The 22,387-nt window shown below is 33.8% G+C and overlaps 1 non-coding gene across 1 annotated transcript; it reads right to left on the reverse strand.

The window, feature by feature from the left end:
• Window positions 1-6,404: 6,404 nt before the first annotated feature.
• On the reverse strand, window positions 6,405-6,477 carry Trnar-ucg. The gene has a single exon. It is a non-coding gene; the product is annotated as a tRNA-Arg (tRNA).
• Window positions 6,478-22,387: the final 15,910 nt, after the last annotated feature.

A 22,387-nucleotide genomic window follows, 5' to 3' on the forward strand; every position in this document is an offset into this window, starting at 1 on the left:
AGGGGAAATAAGTATCTATTTATTTATAAGTTATAAAACAACGTGTATGCATAAAATTATAAAAGATGATATGACATCACAAATTTTACTCACATGCACACATCAATTATGTTATAATCTATAAAATAAACAAGCAAACAAAAAATAATAACTAAAACTAAATGGAAACTAAAACCTCATGAAGAGCATATCATTTTGATAGGATAATAATTACTTTAATGTCAAAACAAAAGTTTATTGACTTGGCTTCTTTGTGTGGGTCTTCACGTGGATCTGTTTGAACAGAAAACTATATTAATTTATCGTGATTTATAACAAGAACAGTGTCTTCCTGAGAGACCGTAAGTACTGTTATTGGACACTCTCTTAAGTTAAACATCCTTTTTAGTAAATTAAGTAGTTCCGTTTAAATTAGGTTAGACTGAAATTACTTAACTAAGTTAGGCTAGATCGTAATTTTCCATGATGTCTTAGTAAAGACCCATATATTTAAGAAAAATATCGTTATTGTGAATTCAGCACATAGTCTATTATTGAAGTAGCATCTGATTTGTTTGCCTGAGATTAAATATGGTGGAGATTACATTCTGCGAAATCCGTCTGAGAATCCGAATCGGAATTTTTTGTATTATGGTATAATTTAACATACAATTTGCGGGATCGCTATAATATGTGATATAATCTCCTTATCTATATATATAAAAGAAAGTCGTGTTTGTTACAACACTTATAACTCGAGAACGGCTGGACCGATTGCCATGGTTTTTGATTTGTTGGATTTGTTTCCGTCCCGAATAGCAGAATAAGCAATAAAATATCGGATAAGTTATCGAATAACAATTAATTAATTAATTAATTTTACGAATGCAAAAACCATATGGTGCCATCTGTTGACAAAATTACGCATCATTTTACGTCGAATTCGTGTCAGTTCAAGAAATTCCGATCTTGAGGTGAATGATGAGATGCATAACCATGCTTTGATCCTGATCAAAAGATGTTGGATATCAGAAAGTGCTTAACATGCAGTATCGCCATATTGACGCTAGAGAGAAGATGCCTAATGTGTAAAACTGCCATTCTTCTTTCGCAATGGCAAGCAATAAAACATTTCTGTATTTGCAAAAGAGTTGTATTAATGTAATACTTAACATTAATGAAATCCTAAAACAAGTTAAATTAACGATATTATAAGGTTGTAGGGCGGAACGAAGTTAGCCAGGTCAGCTAGTTATTCATAAATAACAGTCTATCAGTTAATACTAGATTTTAAGTTACGCTAATTAAATGACAATATTGTTTTTTATATTTTCTTCGGGTTTCAAATCTTTATATATATAATTATTCTGTGAGTGTGTATGTCACTGAACTTCTCTCAAACGACTGGACCGATTTTGATGAAATTTTTGTGTGTGTTCAAGGGGATCTGGGAATGGTTTAGATTCACAAATCAGCCCGCCAGATGTCACTGTAGTCGGTACTTTCATACTTTGCTTTACTAATTGCTTGAAATATCATGCAGGACAACGTCTGTCGGGTCCACTAGTATTATATATAATCAAAGTTTTTTAAATTTCTTTCTTTCTTGAGACTGACAAGTAATTTTCTTGTATATCATTATTTCCAATTTTTTTAACCATAATACATTGTCGAATAAAACTGTTAAATTCATTCGAGTATAACTTTGAGAATAATGGACGAAGTACGTGTTTATCTTTGAAAAATCCTCAGAATTATCTGTTATTGACAGATTAAGCAATTTTTAAAAAATACCAGTTTATTTTCACGACGTTTCCGACGAGGATCTCGTAAACCTGTCACGTGCTGGCGATTACTCAGCGAATCGCGCAAATAATAACTGTTGAGGTCGGTATAAAACAAACTTTGACAATGCATTGCGCTCCTGCGGTATCTTGTTGTGGTTGAAAAACGCATTTCGGTTATTTAAAAAACCTTTCTTTTGCGTGCGCATCTAAGTACTATCATAAACTTAATGACTTTTAAATTAATAATATATTATAAGACTTATTGATATAAGACAACAACCTTATGTTATTTAGAATTGTAAGTTTACGGAATAAGTTTAAGGAATTAAATATTATGACACTATCTGGTCAATATATTCTTGAAGCCTTGTTGTATGTCCAAAAAAATATAAACGATTTTAAAACAAATGGTGACTTTCACCAGTATAATACGCGAAATAGAACTAATTTGAGTGTACGACCAATCAGGCTCCAAAAGATAAACCACTCCTTATATGGAAATTGTATTCGTTTTTACAACAAACTCCCAAGTGAAATTAGAGTATTATCACTAAATAAATTCAAAGCCCTCGTTAAACGAAAAGTAATCAACAAAGCTTTTTATAAATTTGAGGACTACTTAAATGATCCTAATCCTTGGGATTGAATTGCTCCAGTTCAAACAATTTGTATGACAATACCTGGCGATTAAAAAGAGTGGCGGAAAGTTTCTTGCCAGTTCTTCTTACCCGCTCTACGCCCTTGACTTGCGAACTGGTAGTAAATGTAAATTTACGATTAATTTAACTTGACGATTCAAAAGTGTACTTGGTTACCCACTTGAATAAAGATATTTTGAGTTTGAGTTCAAATAAACAATTGCGTTGCTCTGAAAACAAAGAAACGACATTGAAAGTCGACATTTAAATAATCAGTTCCTTTGGATTGAATAGAACATAGCCACTGTTTTACCTACGGATGGGTACAACATAAAGAAACATACTAGTTTCTTTACAAATATATTTATTTAGTAAAGCTTAAATTCGCCATAAATTGGAGCTTAAAATGGTCTTTCGAGTTCTTCATCTTTTGTAAGTTCTCCCTGGTTTTCTTTTCCCTTCCTTAAATCAGTTGTTAACTAATCGGGCATCACATTTCATAGCTGAGTTGCACTGTTGTAGTATAAATAAATAGTATTCCAGTGGCGCTACAACTTTATATGGATTCGTCTTAGAAAAGATAGCTTCTGTATCTGGTACATGTCTATTTATTTATGAATTTCCTTACATAATTATTAATATTTACTTTTATTAATAATACAATTAATATAAAATGTACTTACCTACATCTTTTAACTAATAATAAAACAAGCATTTCCTGTGTTTTCAGCCAAAATACAAACAAATAAGTTTACCTCCATAGAAACTTTATTAGGTACATGTATTGCTCGCCTCGCGCACTTGGTGTGTGCGCGCGGTAGATCCAACAGTCGACTTCCGCCCCAGATTGTTACTTGGAACCCGAAGACTATGTCGTCAATTTCTGGGTCTAAGACGTAAGATGTTATGGTTGGTTGTACAAATGGAAAAAAATCCATTGTTTACCCCGATTCGTTCGCACCTCTACGGATCTGAGAGTCGCCATGCTCAGATGTAAATATAAGATGAGAAATAATTTAACAGAAGACGAGAGTTTAATGCATAATCGATAGATAAAGTTTACATGATGAAAATCCCGTTTATTACATTACGAAACCACAACATAACAAATTTTGTTTAATAGACTGATTTTATATAGATATTGACGAAAAACTAATTTTAAATCATAAATAAAAAAAGTATCGTAAATAATCAGTTTTTAGGTTTTTTTCTTTGTTTATTTTTTAAATAAGTATCGCTATACAGTGAGGTGCTTAAAGATACACTGCCACAGGGACCAAACTTTTTAAATTTTCTTTTTATTTTATTGATTTTTAATTATAAGGTTAAAAAATAAAAATATAATAAGGTTAAATACTGGAATGTACATGTAAAAGTAATTGATTATTATCTTAAGGTATTAATAAACATCTGATTTAAAAAAAGCTTCTAATAGACCTTTAATAAAAAACACGCTTAATAACGACCAATGTCAGTCAAAAAATAATTTAAGGTTTGGAAAAATATTTTACGTAAGCTGCTATGATCTCAAATCCAGGTAAACCGTCCACCCTAACTTGAGCTTCCTGGTCACATTATTACGCGTATTTCCTCGACAATTTATATAAATGTTCAAGAGGGGCAGGTCAAGATGTCTGGACGAATAAATAATAAAGCGCGACCCGTGTATAATTGTCCCGTTTGACGTAACATATTGCTATTTCTGTATCAAGAAACTGTGGCCATTTAAGTATTCAGTTTTTATTGTATTTATTCCATTTATTACGCCATTCCATTATTTACGCCTTCCCTCATACTGTTTTTTCCTGTTGGTAAGGTTTGGAATGAGCCCTTATATGACTTATTGCTGTGTAATCTACGGGGTCTATCTATTTTTGATTGATGTCAAGTATGGAAACGTTTCGAAACGAACAAAAACCAAATTAAAACTATTAGCTAATATTTGTTTCTTTGGGTATTTCTAACTTGAGCGCAAAGGACTGATCATCTACTTCTGGACCAAACTATTTGTCGGGCGTTTGTAAAAGTTAGCTTCTATTGTTGGTTATTGGTCTTGATGTATATCTACTAGAGTCACACAGTATTTTATAATTTATGGATGGCGTCTAGTGGAATTAACATCTTTTCTGTTGACGTTCATAAGTGTACTTGGTTCCCTATAGGAAAAAAGTTATTTTGAGTTTTTGTCATTGAGAATTTGTGTCCTAGAAAAAGCTATCAATGGAAACTACTTGGTGACAACTTCGTGGAATAACTTCTATAGTAGATAAAGTGTGATACTGGTATCGTTATGCATAAACATTATATTTTTTTAAGAATAATGTTTCTGTTTAAAGTAAGTTATAGAATTGTTTTTAGGTTCGTAATATATATGAGCAGTGTTGGCCTAGTGGCTTCAGCGTGCGACTCGCATCCCTGAGGTCGTAGGTTCGATCCCCAGCTGTGCATCAATGGAATTTCTATGTGCGCATCTAACATACGTTCGAACGGTGAAGGAAAACATCGTGAGGAAACCGACATGTCTTACACCCAAAAAGTTGACGGCGTGTGTCAGGCACAGGAGGCTGACCACCTACTTGCCTATTAGATTGAAAAATAATAATGAAACCGATTCAGAAATCTGAGGCCCAGACTTAAAAGAGGTTGTAGCGCCACAGATTTTTTTAAATTTTATTATTAATATATACAAGAGATTTGATAAATGGATGTAATATATTCATATTTACCTCGTTCGCTGCATTAATCAACCTGAACACACTTAAACTACTGTTGAACCCAAATCCTTTATAACCTAAGTTTAATTACCTATTATATACCCCAAATACACTTATATGCCAAATTAGACTCTATATCTTAAATATAGGGTGCTAATTCGAAAAGCAAGACACAACCTTCATTCGTTGATTGATGAGAGGTGTGACTAAGTGATTTTCACTAATATCTTGTTCAAACAAAGTTAGTTTATTGATATTTTGCGTTATTGAAGTTTGGTGTTTGTGTGAAGTTTGGAACTTTGAATGTTCATGGATTACCTGTCATAAAATTAAAATTGAGGACACCTTTATTCAAGACTTTAAGTGAATTTTGAATTTATTCTTACCCAATCATTATTTTAATATTATTTTATTATTTTAAGTATTTAAGCACCAGCTTTTATCGTCGAACGTAGAAAGTGGGTAATTCCATCTGTTTCAGAGCGCTTTTTAAGGCTTGGTTGGCCGTACACAAGTATTTTGTGGCTCCAGCAGCCAGTAGAAGTATTTCAGTACCAATTCAATTTAGAAGCCTTCCAGAAAATCCAGCGAAACAGGAAAATAAATCCGGAAGCCTACATTACTAACGTTGCAGGAGTCTCAGAGAGGTGGTTAACACTTTATGATAAATGTCCTGTCAGCTCGTTTGCCCCGGTCCTATTAAAAAAACAGACTACCAAGAGACAATTGGACAACCTTGTTTTGAAATTTCTGTCAGCTTATGCTCTCTTTCTCACTCCAGTATAGAACAAAATAGGCAGAGTAGATAGAGAATTATATAAGCCCATACAATACTGGCCTTATATTCTGTAATGGCCCTTACAAGCATCTTGTAACACGGAATGCTTGACCATTAAATATTTGATGAGTACCACTAAGTTAATTGCCAGTTCTTCTCGGCTTACGCACTTGACTTGGCAGTTAATTCAAATATAGAAACATCTGAAACTTTTTGATTTTCATTCAGTTCATAAGATAATATTTTTTAGCCAAGAATCCTGCTATTTCTGATAATGTGTTTACTGTTTAATCCTCACAAATTGTATTTTAACGATGTATCTGCTTCACTGAGTCCGCGGGCATCTATGATTATATTCATAAGCGAATGGTGTGCCGGTCTTTAACAAAAACCTATTATTTTGCGCTTTACCTAATAGCGTATTCATTCAAAATTGTCACATATATACAATTATCCACTATAATACGAAAAATTAATGTACAAAAAATATAAAATACAAAAATTTAGTCGACCGTGACAGGACTCGAACCTGCAATCTTCGGATCCGAAGTCCGACGCCTTATCCATTAGGCCACACGGTCTACATGAGACTTCTGAAATTACCGGTATAGATTCCATCTTGAGTTAACTTGGATTATAAAGTCTATATATATCGCAAAGCTTCAATAAACTCTGCAGTAAACATAGGCTGAACTGGTAAAACGATGTAGCACCAACCACTCGTAACTACCGGAAAATATAAGTTAAAATCCCTTTTCCTAAAACTCATACTAAAGGCCGATTTACATTAACTTAGTGTTTAGGAGAGTGCTTTAGGATAGTACTTTAGTTGAAACATGTAAACGCTACTTGCTTTAGTAAACGCTACGCTAAAGAAGTTGCCTTTCAAGTTGTACTAAAGCACTCTCCTAAACACTAAGATAATGTAAATCGGCCTTTAGGTCAGATATAATAATTTAATATCGATAAAATTAGGTTACGAAACATCTCTCGTACTTGGAACTCCTATCCTAAGCAAACAAAACTCTATTGAATCAAACGGTTCCAATATAGATTTCAATATTATCTGTATATTGGGACGACACGTGTCAGCTTCATGTTATGTATATAATAAAGCCTTTATTGGCTATGAAGTATATAGGATGGATAATAGAATTTAAAGAAGTAAATAAGATATGCTGAGCTATGCTAAGTGCTGTTAAAATAGCAAGCAAAATGGCAATTATAACAGAAATTTTATATATATACAGTATACTTTGAAAGCCTTATAAGGTAGTGTGATCTGTAACTTCTGGGCAGGTGGGTAAATAGTTTGATCACAATGCAGGAGCTGTTTTTTGTATACAGCGTGGTACTTTATGCTGGGCCCACCACACCCGTGTTGGATCTTTTGGCAGATAGGCATGTATATGTTTTAAATAACTTTGGGTGCAAGTGAATACATATATATAAAAATAATTATTTAACCCTTTTAGGTAAAATATACCACCACAGGTAGGATACATAATTCGAATGGGCGTGGCTATTTGATCGTAGATTACTGTTTTATTAGCAAAGTTTACATCTTTATATAGGACACTAAGCCTTTTATCGGATTATCTTTTATTGGAGTAGTTCACTCTTATATGTATTATTAGCTACTCAGAAGTTTTAACTGTATGTGTTGTAACATAATTTTGTTGTTTAGTTATCATTAAGCAAAGATAACTAAGTGCTGTATTTAGGCGAGGGCAATCGGGGTTACAGGGGCCTCCACAAAAGAGAGACAATAGAGATTTCGTAAAAAAATGTTTTAATGCCGACTAGTGAAAACTTTTCTTTTGATATATTTTTATATACTTGTTTAATACTAAAGAATCTACTTGGTTTCACAATAAATTATTATTATTACCAACTTGTTTTAATGATCATTTCACACAAAGATCGTCTATACTTTTAATTAAGAATAAGTTTTCAATATCAATACGAGCATATGATGCATACAAAGAGATACAAATTATTAATTTATTAAGTTTGTAAGGACATTGAACGTGTACGACGAGTGATATATATTATGTTCAATTCATTTATTCTGAATAAATTACTTCTGGGAAGGTGAGTACATAGTTTGATCACCGTGGAGTAGCTACTAGCTGATTTTGTGCCCTTGGCAGATAGATATATGTAACTTCTTTTCACCTCATACTATAAAAATATAATGATGTTTCTTTACTTACTTTAAATTGATCTATCAAATTGAATCGAATTGGTCTATCAAATATATACAAATAACGTCTAAATTATAACTTAGTCGAGAAATGAATCCAGTACAGTAGAGAGAGTAGAGGCAGTATGAGTTTTGTTTTGATAATTTGTATGAGAAATTCGCGAACAGCTCTGAATGAAGATGCAGATTTCAAATCATCATAACTCGACTCAAGTAAGATCAAAACTTGAAAGCTCGATCCAAGTCGTTAAGCTGTTAAGTTTAATTAACATGCTGCACAGTATTCAACTTTGAGAATTTAGTAATCAAAGACCAACAGAAATTTACTTTGTTGTTCGATATTCTAGTTAATATCTTCGTCGTTATATGATAAGCATGCTAGATTCTGCCTTCAAAACCAGGAAGGATTATTTTTTGACTAGTGTTTGTAGTGTAGTGTTTTAATGACACATGTTCCTTTGCGGTTTTACAATAAAAATATATCTTTATTAATTTACGCAATTGATATTTACGCAATATATATTAAGTAATATAATGATTAGAGAAAACTGGCTGAAAAAGCACCTGTCAGAGACAGGTATATATCTGGCAAAACAAAACATATATAAAACAGTTTAATCTGGGGTCTAGAGCCCTTGGGCCTTGGATGTCTATAGATAATTAGGACAGTCACAATTTTTTTAAGAAGCTTGATAAATGACTTTTTTCTATATTAACTAGAACCACGTTAATCACTTTTCCGAGTTCAGAGTTTTTCCAGAGAAAGTTTTTCCGATGCGGGCGGTATGGACAGCAGCGTTGAATTTACAAAAATATCTTTTTACATTTTGATACAACTTTTCTCATACTTTCTTAAAGTTTATTTATCACACATAATTCACATTGTATATTACTACTATTTCCTCCCTTAGTAATACAAGGGCCGAACTCAATTTTTTGGGAGAGTGAGATTTATAATGATTAATAAAGGAAGAAAAAAGACAATATTAAGTCCAGTAAACGTATTTGCGATGAGTAGTGTTGGCTTAGCGAGTCTCATCCCTGAGGTCGATCCTCGGCTGTGCACCAATGGACTTTCTTTCTATGTGCGCATTTAACATTCGCTTGAACGGTGAAGAAAAACATCGTTAGGAAACCTTGCCTTGCCTTACACCCAAATAGTCGACGGCGTGCGGCAGGCATAGGAGGCTGTTCACCTAATTGACTATTAGATTAACAAATGACCATGAAACAGTTTCAGAAATCTGAAGCGCAGACCTAAAAAGGTTATAACTATAGTGATTTAAAATATATATATATATATGCGCCTCTCTCACATCCCAGCCCCGATCGTACTCTTACAACCGTTAAAAAAACACAGATGAGTTTTATAACAACCGTTTCGAATTCTAAAGTAAAATACGTATTTGATTCGATAAATTATACAAAATGTAGTTAATATGTATGTCTTTTATGTAATAGATTCCTTAAGGCCAAAAACTGCGTTACAAGTAATGACTTTTACTATAAAATTGTTGTCATGTTTTTTTGTACTATATGGGACATACATAAATTATTTTCGAATAACACCTTTGTATTACTGATGATGCGTATTGAAAGTAAAGCGTAGTTGTAATTTTATGGGTGAGATTCTAAGTCGAGACTTAGGTTGAGTTGTGAGACTAGTAGTAGTTAAGTCTTGTCGCGGCTAAGCCAAGTTTGCATAATCGTATTTAGAAACATTGTTCTTGTCAAACTTCGCAGTCTGGTTTCTATAATTGTGTGTGATTACAGCGTATGTAATAAGTTTTAAAGTCATATAAAAACTTAATAAATCCTTCCCTATAAATATGATCGAAATTTTTTATCACGAAAATTATTTTTTTATTTAATTTTATTAATATATTTAGCGTAGTAAATTTGAGGGATGTAAAACCATAACGTTTTAAGTGCCAGAAAATAAAATTTTCAGGACATACAAAAAACATCTATAATGGAAAAAGAAAGAGCACGGAAATAAAAAAGAATGTATAATCAAATTATCATTTATTATTAATAATTTAACACAACTTTTGTGCTATGTCTAAACAAGGATTAAGTGGCATTATTTATGCAAGGCATATCGTTGTAAGTGTTATATTACTTGGTTTTTATAAAACAATTTGCTATCTCCGGCTAAATACGGCAACATGGCACCTTCGACGTCTTTCTTTTTCTCGACAGATAAAGATACAGGTCTCATTTAAAGAATCAGTCATTATTATTATCTGTATTTTTGATAACAAATTAATTTTTTAATTGATAATTGTCTGTTTTGTGGCGCCAGATTCACTCTAGTCTAGTTCATCCGATTTCCATCAGTTGGTGTAAACCTACAACTACCCTTACATACGGAATAGTTCTTTACTATTTATATATAAAACTTCGAAACAGCGAAGTAAAGAAAAAAAATCTTCTATGTAACTACATAGATACATTTTTCATATTTTTAATATTCTTTTAGATATTGTATATATAAAAAAAACAGTGGCGCTATAACTTGTTTAGGTCTTGGCTTCAGATTTCTGAATCTGTTTCATGGTAATTTTTTAATCTAATAGGCAAGTAGGTGATCAGCTTCCAGTGCCTGACACACGCCGTCGACTTTTTGGGTCTAAGACATGTCAGTTTCCTCACGATGTTTTCCTTCACCGTTCGAGCAAATGTTAAATGCGCACATAGAAAGAAAGTCCATTGGTGCACAGCCGGGGTTCGAACCTACGACCTCAGGTATGAGAGTCGCACGCTGAAGCCACTAGGCCAACAATGCTGCTGCCAGATATTGTATATCCTAATAATAAAAATCGCCTCCTATAAATAAAGCAATCCACGATTATTGGATTTTTGACAATAATCTGCAGGAAACACTATATCTATTGGTGAAGAGCGTTTAAAAATCACTTCAGTTGTTTTTGATATTATCGCGTACAGATAGATGCGGTGTAGGATTTAATTTTCTAACGTTTTTATTGGTTTCTAAAGATTTGATTACTGTCCTGGATAACTTAATTTTTTCCTTTTATAAGTAAATTAATTGTCTGGGGTATATGACAGGCTATTTGGATAATTGGCCATAAAATGTGAGTGAGAAATTTATTAAATAAACTAGCTGATCCGGCAAACGTCGTTTGGCCATGTATATCATTTATAATAAAAAATAGGGGTTGATCGTAGAGGGGTGAAAAATAGGGGTTGTATGTATTTTTTAATGCTGTATCATAAAAAAATAAAAATGTATCTAAAAATTTAAAAAAAATTAGGGGTGGACTACCCTTAACATTTAGGAGGTGGAAAATAGATGTTGTCCGATTCTCAGACATATCCAATATACACACAAAATTTCATGAGAATCGGTGAAGCCGTTTCGGAGGAGTTTAACTACAAACACTGCGACACGAGAATTTTATATATTAGATATTTTTATTGACTTTAAAACTGCGAAAGCCAGGTTTTAGTATTTGCTGTTTGGATTATGAAAACAATATGTAACAAAAGATGATATTTATTTAACAGAAAAGATAAATACAGTTTAAAATTAAAACATTTCAACACGTTTCGTGTGATCCTGCGAAATACACAGAAATGCAACAGTTTACAAATCGACCGATCGCTTGTTTGCACTGTTAATTGGTGAAGTCTCGTTACGAAAGAACTTTTCAATGCCTAGTGTTGACGTATCGCAGATTGTTTAGATCAGCTTTGGACTAATTCATTTATTATGAAGCTGAAGATTTATTTTTAAAAATTTGGAGATATGCATGATCTTGTTTTAAGTTTATTTCTTACAAAAATAAAAACTGCTCTTTTTATGTACAAAAAATCTATCAATGCACTTGCAGTGCATAGATAGATGGCGGCGTAATTGCGCACCGTAAAAATTTACTCACATCATTATTCCCTAAAGCTTAGGTTTCCTAGAAAAGTGGTGCCGTTATCCAACGGCAAAACCCGGCTTTCGCAGTTTTAAAGTCAATAAAAATATTTATTTAATAAATTTCACACTCACATTTTATGGCCAATTATCCAAATGGCCTGTCATATACCCCAGACAATTAATTTACTTATAAAAGGAAAAAATTAAGTTATCCAGGACAGTAATCAAATCTTTAGAAACCAATAAAAACGTTAGAAAATTAAATCCTACGCCGCATCTATCTGTACGAGATAATCTCAAAAACAACGGAAGTGATTTTTAACGCTCTTCACCAATAGATACAGTGTTTCCTGAGATTATTGAAAAAATCCAATAATCGTGGATTGCTTTATTTATAGGAGGATTATTAGGATCTACAATATCTGGCAGCAGCATTGTTGGCCTAGTGGCTTCAGCGTGCGACTCTCATACCTGAGGTCGTAGGTCCGAACCCCAGCTGTGCACCAATGTACTTTCTTTCTATGTGCGCATTTAACATTGAATGGCCGTAATGTAACATCCAACGTTACATTACGGCCGTTGGATAACGGCACCGCTTTTCTAGGAAATCTAAGCTTAAAGCGCCAAAAGAAGTATAACTTCAAAAAATACAAACCTATAAATTTCTTATAACGGGTTTGTCCGTAAACATATGAAAATTCACAAAAAAGGGTAACTTAAGAGCAAGAGATTCTCTTAGATCCAAACAAATAGTTCAACTGTCTTCAGTGATCTGTGTTGAAAGAATAATCTTCTTGACGCCCGTGAAATATTCCACTCAATTATTCTTTCACAGCATCTCCTGAATATTTCATCACTAAGGGTTGAAAACTGTACGAAAATGGATTCTACAGTTGACTTTGAAGCTTATAATTACAAAGTGAATTATTGTTTATTCGTATAAAGTCTTAAACATTTTAATGCAATATGAGTGTTAGCCTAGGCGATTCTTTGGTCATATATACGAGTCACAGCAATGTATCAATAAAATATATTCCTACTATTACTATTAATACTTGCTAAAAAAAATAGCGTCTGAAACCAGTTCGTTTAATACTCAAGAATCAACTAGGTACAGATGTTCCACGACATACGGACGTACGTATTCTTACATCAAATAAATATATCGAGACTTATACAAAGGCTGCCGTCCCAAATGCGATTAAAACTAGACTATAAAATAAAATGGCCTGTAATCGAGTATAATAGTGATTACATTAAGCTTATTTTATTATATTTAATAGTACATGACCTCCAACGGAGTGAAGGTCTCCTCCAAATTCTTTCACAATTATAAGTGTTGGACTAAAGCAGCAGACAAAAACTGGACTATTGCTGTATCGGAGATCAATGAGGTGAATCTGGTTGAAAGCCAGGGAATCTATTACTCAAAGGCGGTCAGGGGATTATGGGGTCATAAAAACAAATAAAAGAAATGGTATGTTTAACTAATACATTTTCAACTTTACCCGAACTAATAATATTTTTTTTGGGAAATAAGAACTTTTAGATGTGCATCCAACAATGAAACGCTCAGCCGATCACTACTTATCATACATATATTATACTAAATTAATAAAAAAACAAAGCTTAAAAAACAAAAGTATGTCTAAGGTATAAATAAAAATCGGCAGAAATAAATAACGTAAACATTTTTTTTATGAAATAATGATTTCTAGAAAATTAAATGTCTGTACAAAAAATTGCTGAATTCCCGAATTCCTTAGCCAAAACTTGGTAAACCTTAGAATATTCAATTTCACTCCGCGCCGAATCCAGCAAACTATAGATTTGAATTGGCCCCAACTTTGTAGACTCCCGCAAACTTAGAAACTTTTCAATTGCATGATGAGAACCATTGTGAACATTTACAAAATTAAAAATATAAATGTTAGTCTGCGATACTAACTAATATATATTTAATAACGAAAATAAACATTATAAAGTGTTAAACGATATTATTTCTGATTTGCATCTAAGGGCTGAAGAAGTATGAAGGCAATAGCTCTACAACATTTGGACTTAGCCTCAGATGTCACAATCTATTTCATTGTCATGCTTTTTGTGCCTGAAACGCGCTGTTGAGTTTCTGGGCTTAATGCCAGTTTTCTCACGATGTAATCCTTAACTGTACTAGCGAGTGTTAAATGCAAACATAGACAAAAAAGTCCAGTAATGCATGACCGGGTGCGAACTTACGACCTCAAGGATGAAACGCGCATGGTCAAGTAAGATCAAGGTGTAAAACTTACAATGGCGCAGACACATTTCTGGGTTTGTTGTATTGATTTATTTATAGGACATTACTCTCGTTTCTGAATATCAACCTAGTAAGTGATATTTGCTCACATAGATAGAAAAAATCATCAGTCGCTGAGGCTGAATGTCACGCGTTTCTTAACATATTATTATTATTACTACACTCACTTTGTTTCTAATATATATGTATGTGCTTAACGATAATTAAAAATGAATAAAAAACAAAGTTTTGATATTATTTTGGTCATTCACTTTATGAAATGTTAACAAATTCACACTCATCATTCAAAACGAGGCGGGTTGTGCAATCAGATAAAGAATGCATTCCTTTATATGTCGAAATTCACATTCGTAACAAAACAATAAGAAAAATCGTGTCTGTACAGTGAATATATGAAATTTTTATTTTACTTTAATAATAACAATAAATCTAATATATAAAATTCTCGTGTCACAGTTTTCGTTGTCATACTCCTCCGAAACGGCTTGACCGATTTTGATGAAATTTTTGTGCTTATCCGGTATCTATGAGAATCGGCTAACATCTATTTTTCATCCCTCTAAATGTTAGGGGTAGTCCACCCCTAATTTTTTTTTAATATTTTTTAGACAAAATTTTTAATTTCTATTTTTGTATGATACAACATTAAAAATACATGCAACCCCTAATTTTCACTCCTCTACGATCAACCCCTATTTTTTTGTTATAAATGATATACATGGCAAAACGACGTTTTCCCGGTCAACTAGTGTTACATAATATTCTACTTAGTTTACTTACTTTAAGACTTAGGCCCTTAGAAAAAAACGCCGCACGTTTAAATGTATGATATCTAGGATATCGATTCGACTCAATTACGATTTGTGTGCATGGCTAATAGTCAAACAGCACGTTTTGGAGGCCTAGGCCTACCATAGCAGATGAATGCACAGATATCAACCAGTTTATGCAGTTTCATGTCGATATTGAACTGCTTTGAACGGCTTAAAACTGCACGCGGCTGATGACAAAATAAGCTGTGAGCTTAACGTATGGACGTAGTATGCATGAACGAATCGATATTTAATCCATGAATTTCGGTGCTTAGAAATTTCTAACAGATTTAATGCGATATTGTTTATTAAATGAACAAAGATAAGCGAAAATGTTCCTTTATTTTTCAAGATAAAAATAAACAACTCATGCAAGATATGTACATGTCGGAGCAATGACGCTGGTGTCAGCTGCCATTGTCATTATATGTCACAGAGCTCGAATCTCTAATCAGTTAATAACCGTGGTTTATTTAATTTGCCAATACTGCTAGATCTACAAATTAACGACTATTTGATAGTCAGTACTATTAAAAGACTGCCAATGTCAAACTGTCTGCTGCCAATGTCATTATGTCACAGAGTATAATTAACACTAGTAGCACCCGTTCACGAGTATGACGCATGGCCAGCCATCGGCCCCCTCGCCATATTTTAGGGAGAGAGACAAGCCGAGGCATGGACGCCGCTACAAGCAATGACATTTAAGCGAGCATGACGATCCTTGAAATGTGAACTTGGCTACATAATAAAATAATAATAATAAATTATACTGAAATAATTTTATACCACATTGGTCACGATTTGTTCCCACTTTAAAATAAGTTCAGGTTCACATTTGCTGTTTTGTCAACAATCGGTTCCTGTGTCTGTCATCCTGTCGTTCGACAATTTTCATATCAATCATTGTCAGCTGCTTGATTTTACTCCTTCTTTTCTCCACGCGTAATCCTTGACCTTCCTGCGCCATTATTTAGGCGCTGTCCTCGTTCCTTCCTGTCATTCTCGTCATTAATCTATCGTACTCTCACTCCGTGATACATATTAAACATATCCATTATCCATTTGATTACAAATATAATATAACAGTTAGGTTATGTTTACATGTGTCTTTACTAAGAAATCATGGAACATTACGATCTAGCCTAACTTAAGACTAATAAGTAATTTTTAAGTCTAACCTAATTTACTAATAGGGATTTTTATCATAAGTATGTTTTCAATAACACTTACAGTCTCTATTAAAGGGAAAACACTCTGTTCTTGTGTTCTATTTTTCATCGCTGTAGCACTTAATAAATATTAATAAACTAACATGCAATAACACTCATTCACTAGTTCAAATGGTTTTAAATTTGAATTATTTTTTACACATGAGGAACAATCAATCGAATGATTCTCTTTGTAAGTAAGTGATCACTTTTGCCCGTGGCCATATAATATTATATATCAAATACAGTAAGCAGAGCAAAAATTGCCCGATGGATTTTGGATGCAAACGCAATTTAATTTATCTTAACGTTTTAACACGTTCACTGCGTAACAGGCCGATATCAGCCTGCCGCGGTATTTCCGCTGGTGCGGACGAAGAAATCTATGTCCCTCTCGCTGGTGCGTAACGATTATCTCAGGTGTTTGTAAAAATTCGACAGGGACAAATATATATTTCATCTTGCGGTCAAAATTGTAGGTTTTCCCCATCAAAACATAACGGCAGGCTTTTATCGACCTACCACGCACTGACGCTGCTTTGCATCCGCTGAGTGCGGCAGTGGGCCTATTTCAGCCCGCCCACCCAACAGGCAGCTGGCGACCCGATACCGCACAGAGCGCGCGCCCGACCAGTTAGTGTTGTGCTATCTAACTGATCTAACATAGCGTTCGATATTATCAACCATGGCAAGCAATACAAGAAAAATACAAATTTAGGAAAATAGAGTAATTCGCCTTGCAGTTATTGACAGTGATAGTGACAGCAGTGAAGAAATATTTTCCACTAAGAAAAATAAAAAGTATTTCTGTTTCCAAGACAGGCATACATAAGTAAATAAATAAATTTTTCAGTTCCTTTAGTAGTAAATGTAAATTTACGATTAATTTAACTTGACGATTCAAAAGTGTACTTGGTTACCCACTTGAATAAAGATATTTTGAGTTTGAGTTTGAGTTGAGTTTACGATAATTCTGTTTTATTTTCGATATTTCTCTGTCCCATCACTACTAAAAATATATTCTAGTGCGGTTCAGGTCGATATCGGCCCGCCGCTTTTCCTGCTTTATTTCTCATTTCCTGTTTGCCAGATCCCGGGGCGAATCAAACCTAAGGAAGTTGGGTTCAAGGTCATTCTAACAATATAAAAAAAAAAGTATACATTATGTTTCCACAAAGTTATAGCAATTTAATCTATCCTAGTGCTGTTGGGTCTAGAAAGACCTGCCACGCACCGGCGGAAATATCATTGGGGGCGCATTTTGGCCCGCCGCCGCACCTGATGAAACATTATTATTTTACTTGCCGCAGTGAACGTGTTAACCTACGCTTTATATCGTTCTCAAAAGTTTTAATATTTCATTTAATTTGAAAAATGTAGTGCAAAGTTATAAGTATAGTGTTGAGAAATGTTCAAAGTTTTATAAATATTTTCTTAGTTGTAACGTTTTCTATATTCGAGAATGTTCCCGGAGACAGTACAAGATGTCTGGACCTTGTTAGTTGTTATCGAGATAAAGGTTTGAAGGAGAGCTTTATCATGCCACGTGTAGAGGCACCATCGTTCACGAATACATATTTATATATTTTATAATTATTATTTGGTCCTTGTTTTATTTTCTAGAATCATAATGTAATATGTCTCAATATCGACTCCATAATCTATATATATAAAAATGAAACCCGTTTTCCGTTGTCACGACATAACATGAAAACGGCTTGACCGATTTGTCTGATTTTTGTTTATAATATACCTTGAAGTACGAGGATGGATCTTACGGAGAAAATTTTTAAAAAAAATTGAGTGAAAAAGTCTAAAAACAACACTTTTCTATATTACCAAACAAAATATTCGTAATAATTCTTAAAAGTCAATTTGAACTTTAATACCGTAGAATAAAGTTCAAGTGTTAGTGGGGGGGGGTTCCGGGAAGGTAAATTTTTATTTTTTGACATAATGTATTTGTTGTCTTATCAATTTTCTTTTTTTTATCTAACTAGCTAGACCGGTGTCCCGAATAGCAGAATAAGTATTTTAAACAAATAAAGAATCGACTGTTAGGCGGTACGATGTTCGCCAGGCCAGCTAGTAAGTAATATTTTCTCTTGAGTAAAAAAAAATTATGTTATTCTATAAAATACGGTTGATGTTACAATATATATTTATTTATAGATAGGTTCGTATTATTATTAGTATATATCCTAGTGACTTGATCCCTTGGCGTTGCGTAGAGATGTGGGGTTTCTCTGCATCTTCTACCGCATTTACCATGGAGAGTGTTCAGAGGAGTTGTTCGGATTTATACCTGCAGCTAAGTTTAATCAGTCAGGGCAGAATACGAAACTATCTGCCAACTGAAGTATGTCCGTATGACTCAGGGTCCTTCAAGAAAAGATCGTACCAATTATTAAAAGGCCGGCAACACACATGCGATCCTTCCAATGTGAGTGTCAATTTAGTGAAGACACGAGAAGAAAAATACTGACGCGTGTGTATTCAGAATAAGAAAATACCATCTTCATTTATGTTTAATTGAGTTCAGTGAAAAGAGGTCACGAAAACATTCTCAAGGTATTTATTCCAGACAGTCATGTTTGGGAAGAAGTTCAATAAGGAATTGCCACTCTTTTGAACGGCGTTTAGTTTTATTGCACGACCTCGAAAATGCTTGTTTTCGTTTAAAATATATTCTCAATAAGTTCAAAATGACCAGAATGAAAAAAAACTAGCACATTCACTCGCGTGTTCGTGTATTTTCCTAGATTCTTTGCGACCACTCAACAATTACCTTACTTTTAATTAAAACCGTACAAAATTCCGTTCGTTGGAGTGTGTTTCTCATACATTTTTTTAAATTTCTCATACGTTATCTTGTGAATGTATGTTTCTCCGATGTTTTGTTTTAAATTGTTATAGTTGTGGATTATGTACAATATTTGGGGACACAATATTCTTTGTACTTATAGACCCATATACTGTACTAAGCGTTTAGTATGTAAGTAATGAACATAATTAATATAACTTAACAGTACTAGAATAATCTTGAAATGAATATACGTTTCTCTAACAGGTAAAAATACCGGTAATTTGAAGATATACTCACCCTATCTGTCGTTATTTCTTTGTAATACCGTTAATCCGACAACGGTGGGGTTTTCTCGTATATTATTCATTTCTTATTATTTTAACTATTCTTTTGTATTTTATATTGTTGTAGAAATTGACATTACAATTTTTAATTCATGTTTTATCGTATTTTTAGGATGTTTTTATTATTTAATATTTGATCAGTGGCACAACAAATTTCTGTATGTTTTTTGATAATTTGCCAATATAATAGGTATGTAGGTAATCAGCCTCCCGTGCCTGACACACGCTGTTGACTTTTTAGGTTTAAGGCAAGCCGGTTTCCTCACGATGTTGATGTCACCGTTCGAGCGAATTTTAAATGAGCATAAAGAGAATGTCTATTGGTTCACAGCCGGGGATCGAACCTAAGACAACTAGGCTAACACTGCTCATTATTTTACAATTTAGCCGTTTAGCAACTTATTAACTCATTTTCGCAATGGCAATTTTCGAGGAAGCAAAATTTCATAACAAAAATACAGTATAAATCATGTAATGAATGGTTGACTGTCATTTGAATATTGGTTAAATCAATCGAAAACTTAATTACTTTCATGTAATTATAGCATCGATTCATTACTGAAACATGGATATTAACATGAAATTTCAGTGTAAATTTAAGAAGAATTAGTTTACGCATGATGATATAGAATTTTTACGAAAAATAAAATATCTATAAAAAGCTCACTAAAGTAGCAAACTTCTGTACTGTGTTCTTCTAGTAAATTTGTTAAAATTTTCTTTTTTTGAAATTATTTTTACTATTGCTATTTAGGTTAAGAAAATAGTATATTTTGTATATTTGATTGTTATGATTACTAATAAACATTTATTAAGTTAATAAGAGACTGACAACACAAATAATTTTTATTTACAATTAATTCAAAATTATCTAATAGATGTACAATGTAACAATCATATATCACAAAGGACAGGCGAGTTAAAGTCCCTTGGTGGTGTATTTGCAACATAACATTAATCCATATTGGTTCTCTATAATTTACTTAATCAACATCGTTAGCAAGATCTTAGTACATTGAGAGAAGCCCTAAAGCATCTCGGTAATACAATATGCAGACTAAGTACGAGTTGGCGTATACTGCTTAAATATTTAGTTTTATTGTAAATGACTAAACATTTTGTTCGCAAAATGACTTCACAGTAGGAATATACAGTGTATCTTATGTATTTAATATTTATTTTTTTCGACATTATCGGAACAGTACTTTAATTATGACTTAATTTCCCATAACCCCTAGATGGGGAAGAGGGAGTCCACAGTGAGTCTCCATCGTATTTGGTCTTGAGCCTCGTATACACCTAGCTCCAAGTCTTTGACCCATCTGCAACTGTACAGCGCCAGGTTCGCCTAAACGGCACTCTTTTCTGTGAAGCCGTCATACACCAAAAGGAAGAGGTGTAGAGGGCCAGGGAGGATGATCCTGCAGCCCACCCGCGTCGCCGTAGGAGACCACAGCGCCGCCGTTGCACCGTGCAACCCCGTGTGTAATCCTGGGCACGCAGTTCATGCGTCGAAAAGAAGGGATGCTGACGCATCCCTACAAGCATCGTGCCCGACCTCCCCCATCTTTATAAACAGGGTGAATTGGCCGATGTGAAGGCCCTTGCTGTGCCAAGGTCCATTCCACATCATTTGTGGCCGTAGAGGACCGTGATACTAACGGCTGATCGCGTGGCTGGATGCGGACAAGGCTACGCTGTTAGCGTGTCCTGCCCCGGGCGATTGCTGGTGGCGCCGTGGGGTTTTAGTGGGTATGCACTGTTGTGCGAGTCCCACATAACCCTTCCCCACCAAGGTCAACCGTGCCGCGGGAGGGTATGCGTAACGCATTTCCCCACGAAAAAAAAAAAAAAAGAACGGCACTCTTCCGCTTTCCTTTCGGGTTCCAATCAAGCGCCTGCTTGAGAATATGATAGGGATCCATTCGGAGTGTATGGCCTATCCATTTCCATTTGCGTCGCTTGATCTGCTGGTTGATCGGGGTTTCTCGGCAGCGCTCCCAAAGTTTCTGGTTAAAACTCTTTTTTTTCTCTATTTTTGTGAAAACATAAATAAACCTATACTTGTGTACACTTAGTAGTGTCATTAATTCTCTGGTGAGACTAGTATCAATATTTATATATTATTTATTTATTAATTTTATATACGTTTTCCCTGTTTTAATTAAACTTATGTCAAAAAGTCTAAGCTGAATTGAATCGTCGCACTAGCCTCGCAGATGATCTCGTCTTCTCGTTAAGAAACCTCTGATGGTGGGCGGTATTATGTGTTGATATCACAATGGATATTGACATTGCTAGCTTATATAGGACGAGACTTTTGTATAAGAATATATATTGCTTTTGATTTTAGAGCCGTATGTAGACGCTTAAAGCAAAAATAGTTATCAACTAGCCAATATGAATCTTATTAAAACAAATACAACGTTATATTATAAAAAACTTGGATAACTTTTCATCCTTACAGGAACATCGTGATCTCAAACACTTTGAGAACCACGTAGTACATTAATTGCGATTCGGATATCCTATGTTCTGCTAATTGTTACAGTACCCATGTCCGGGTAATCCGGGTATTACTCGCTCTGACCCTCATTACCTACTTTAATGCTGCTATTTAATGCGTGATTATCAAAAAGATCTTTTATGGCATGAAAAGAAAATTCTGTTTAAAACTAAAAAAAGGATTTAATAACTGTTTAAAAATGTATAAAATAAATTCCTGAGTCTCAGATCGCATCTGTTTCTTTAATAGTTCTGTTGTTTTTCAATTAATCAAGACCTGCCTGTCCAACAATACAGCTGAAGAGACGGTGTTACATATTCTGACTGAATGTCCAATGTATGGCTACGACAGGTACAACACTGAACAAATTATGGGAATGAACATAACAGGAACAAACTTCAAAGAAATAATTTTG

Source organism: Pieris napi, chromosome 11 (assembly GCF_905475465.1).
Source record: "Pieris napi chromosome 11, ilPieNapi1.2, whole genome shotgun sequence".
NCBI lineage: Eukaryota > Metazoa > Arthropoda > Insecta > Lepidoptera > Pieridae > Pieris > Pieris napi.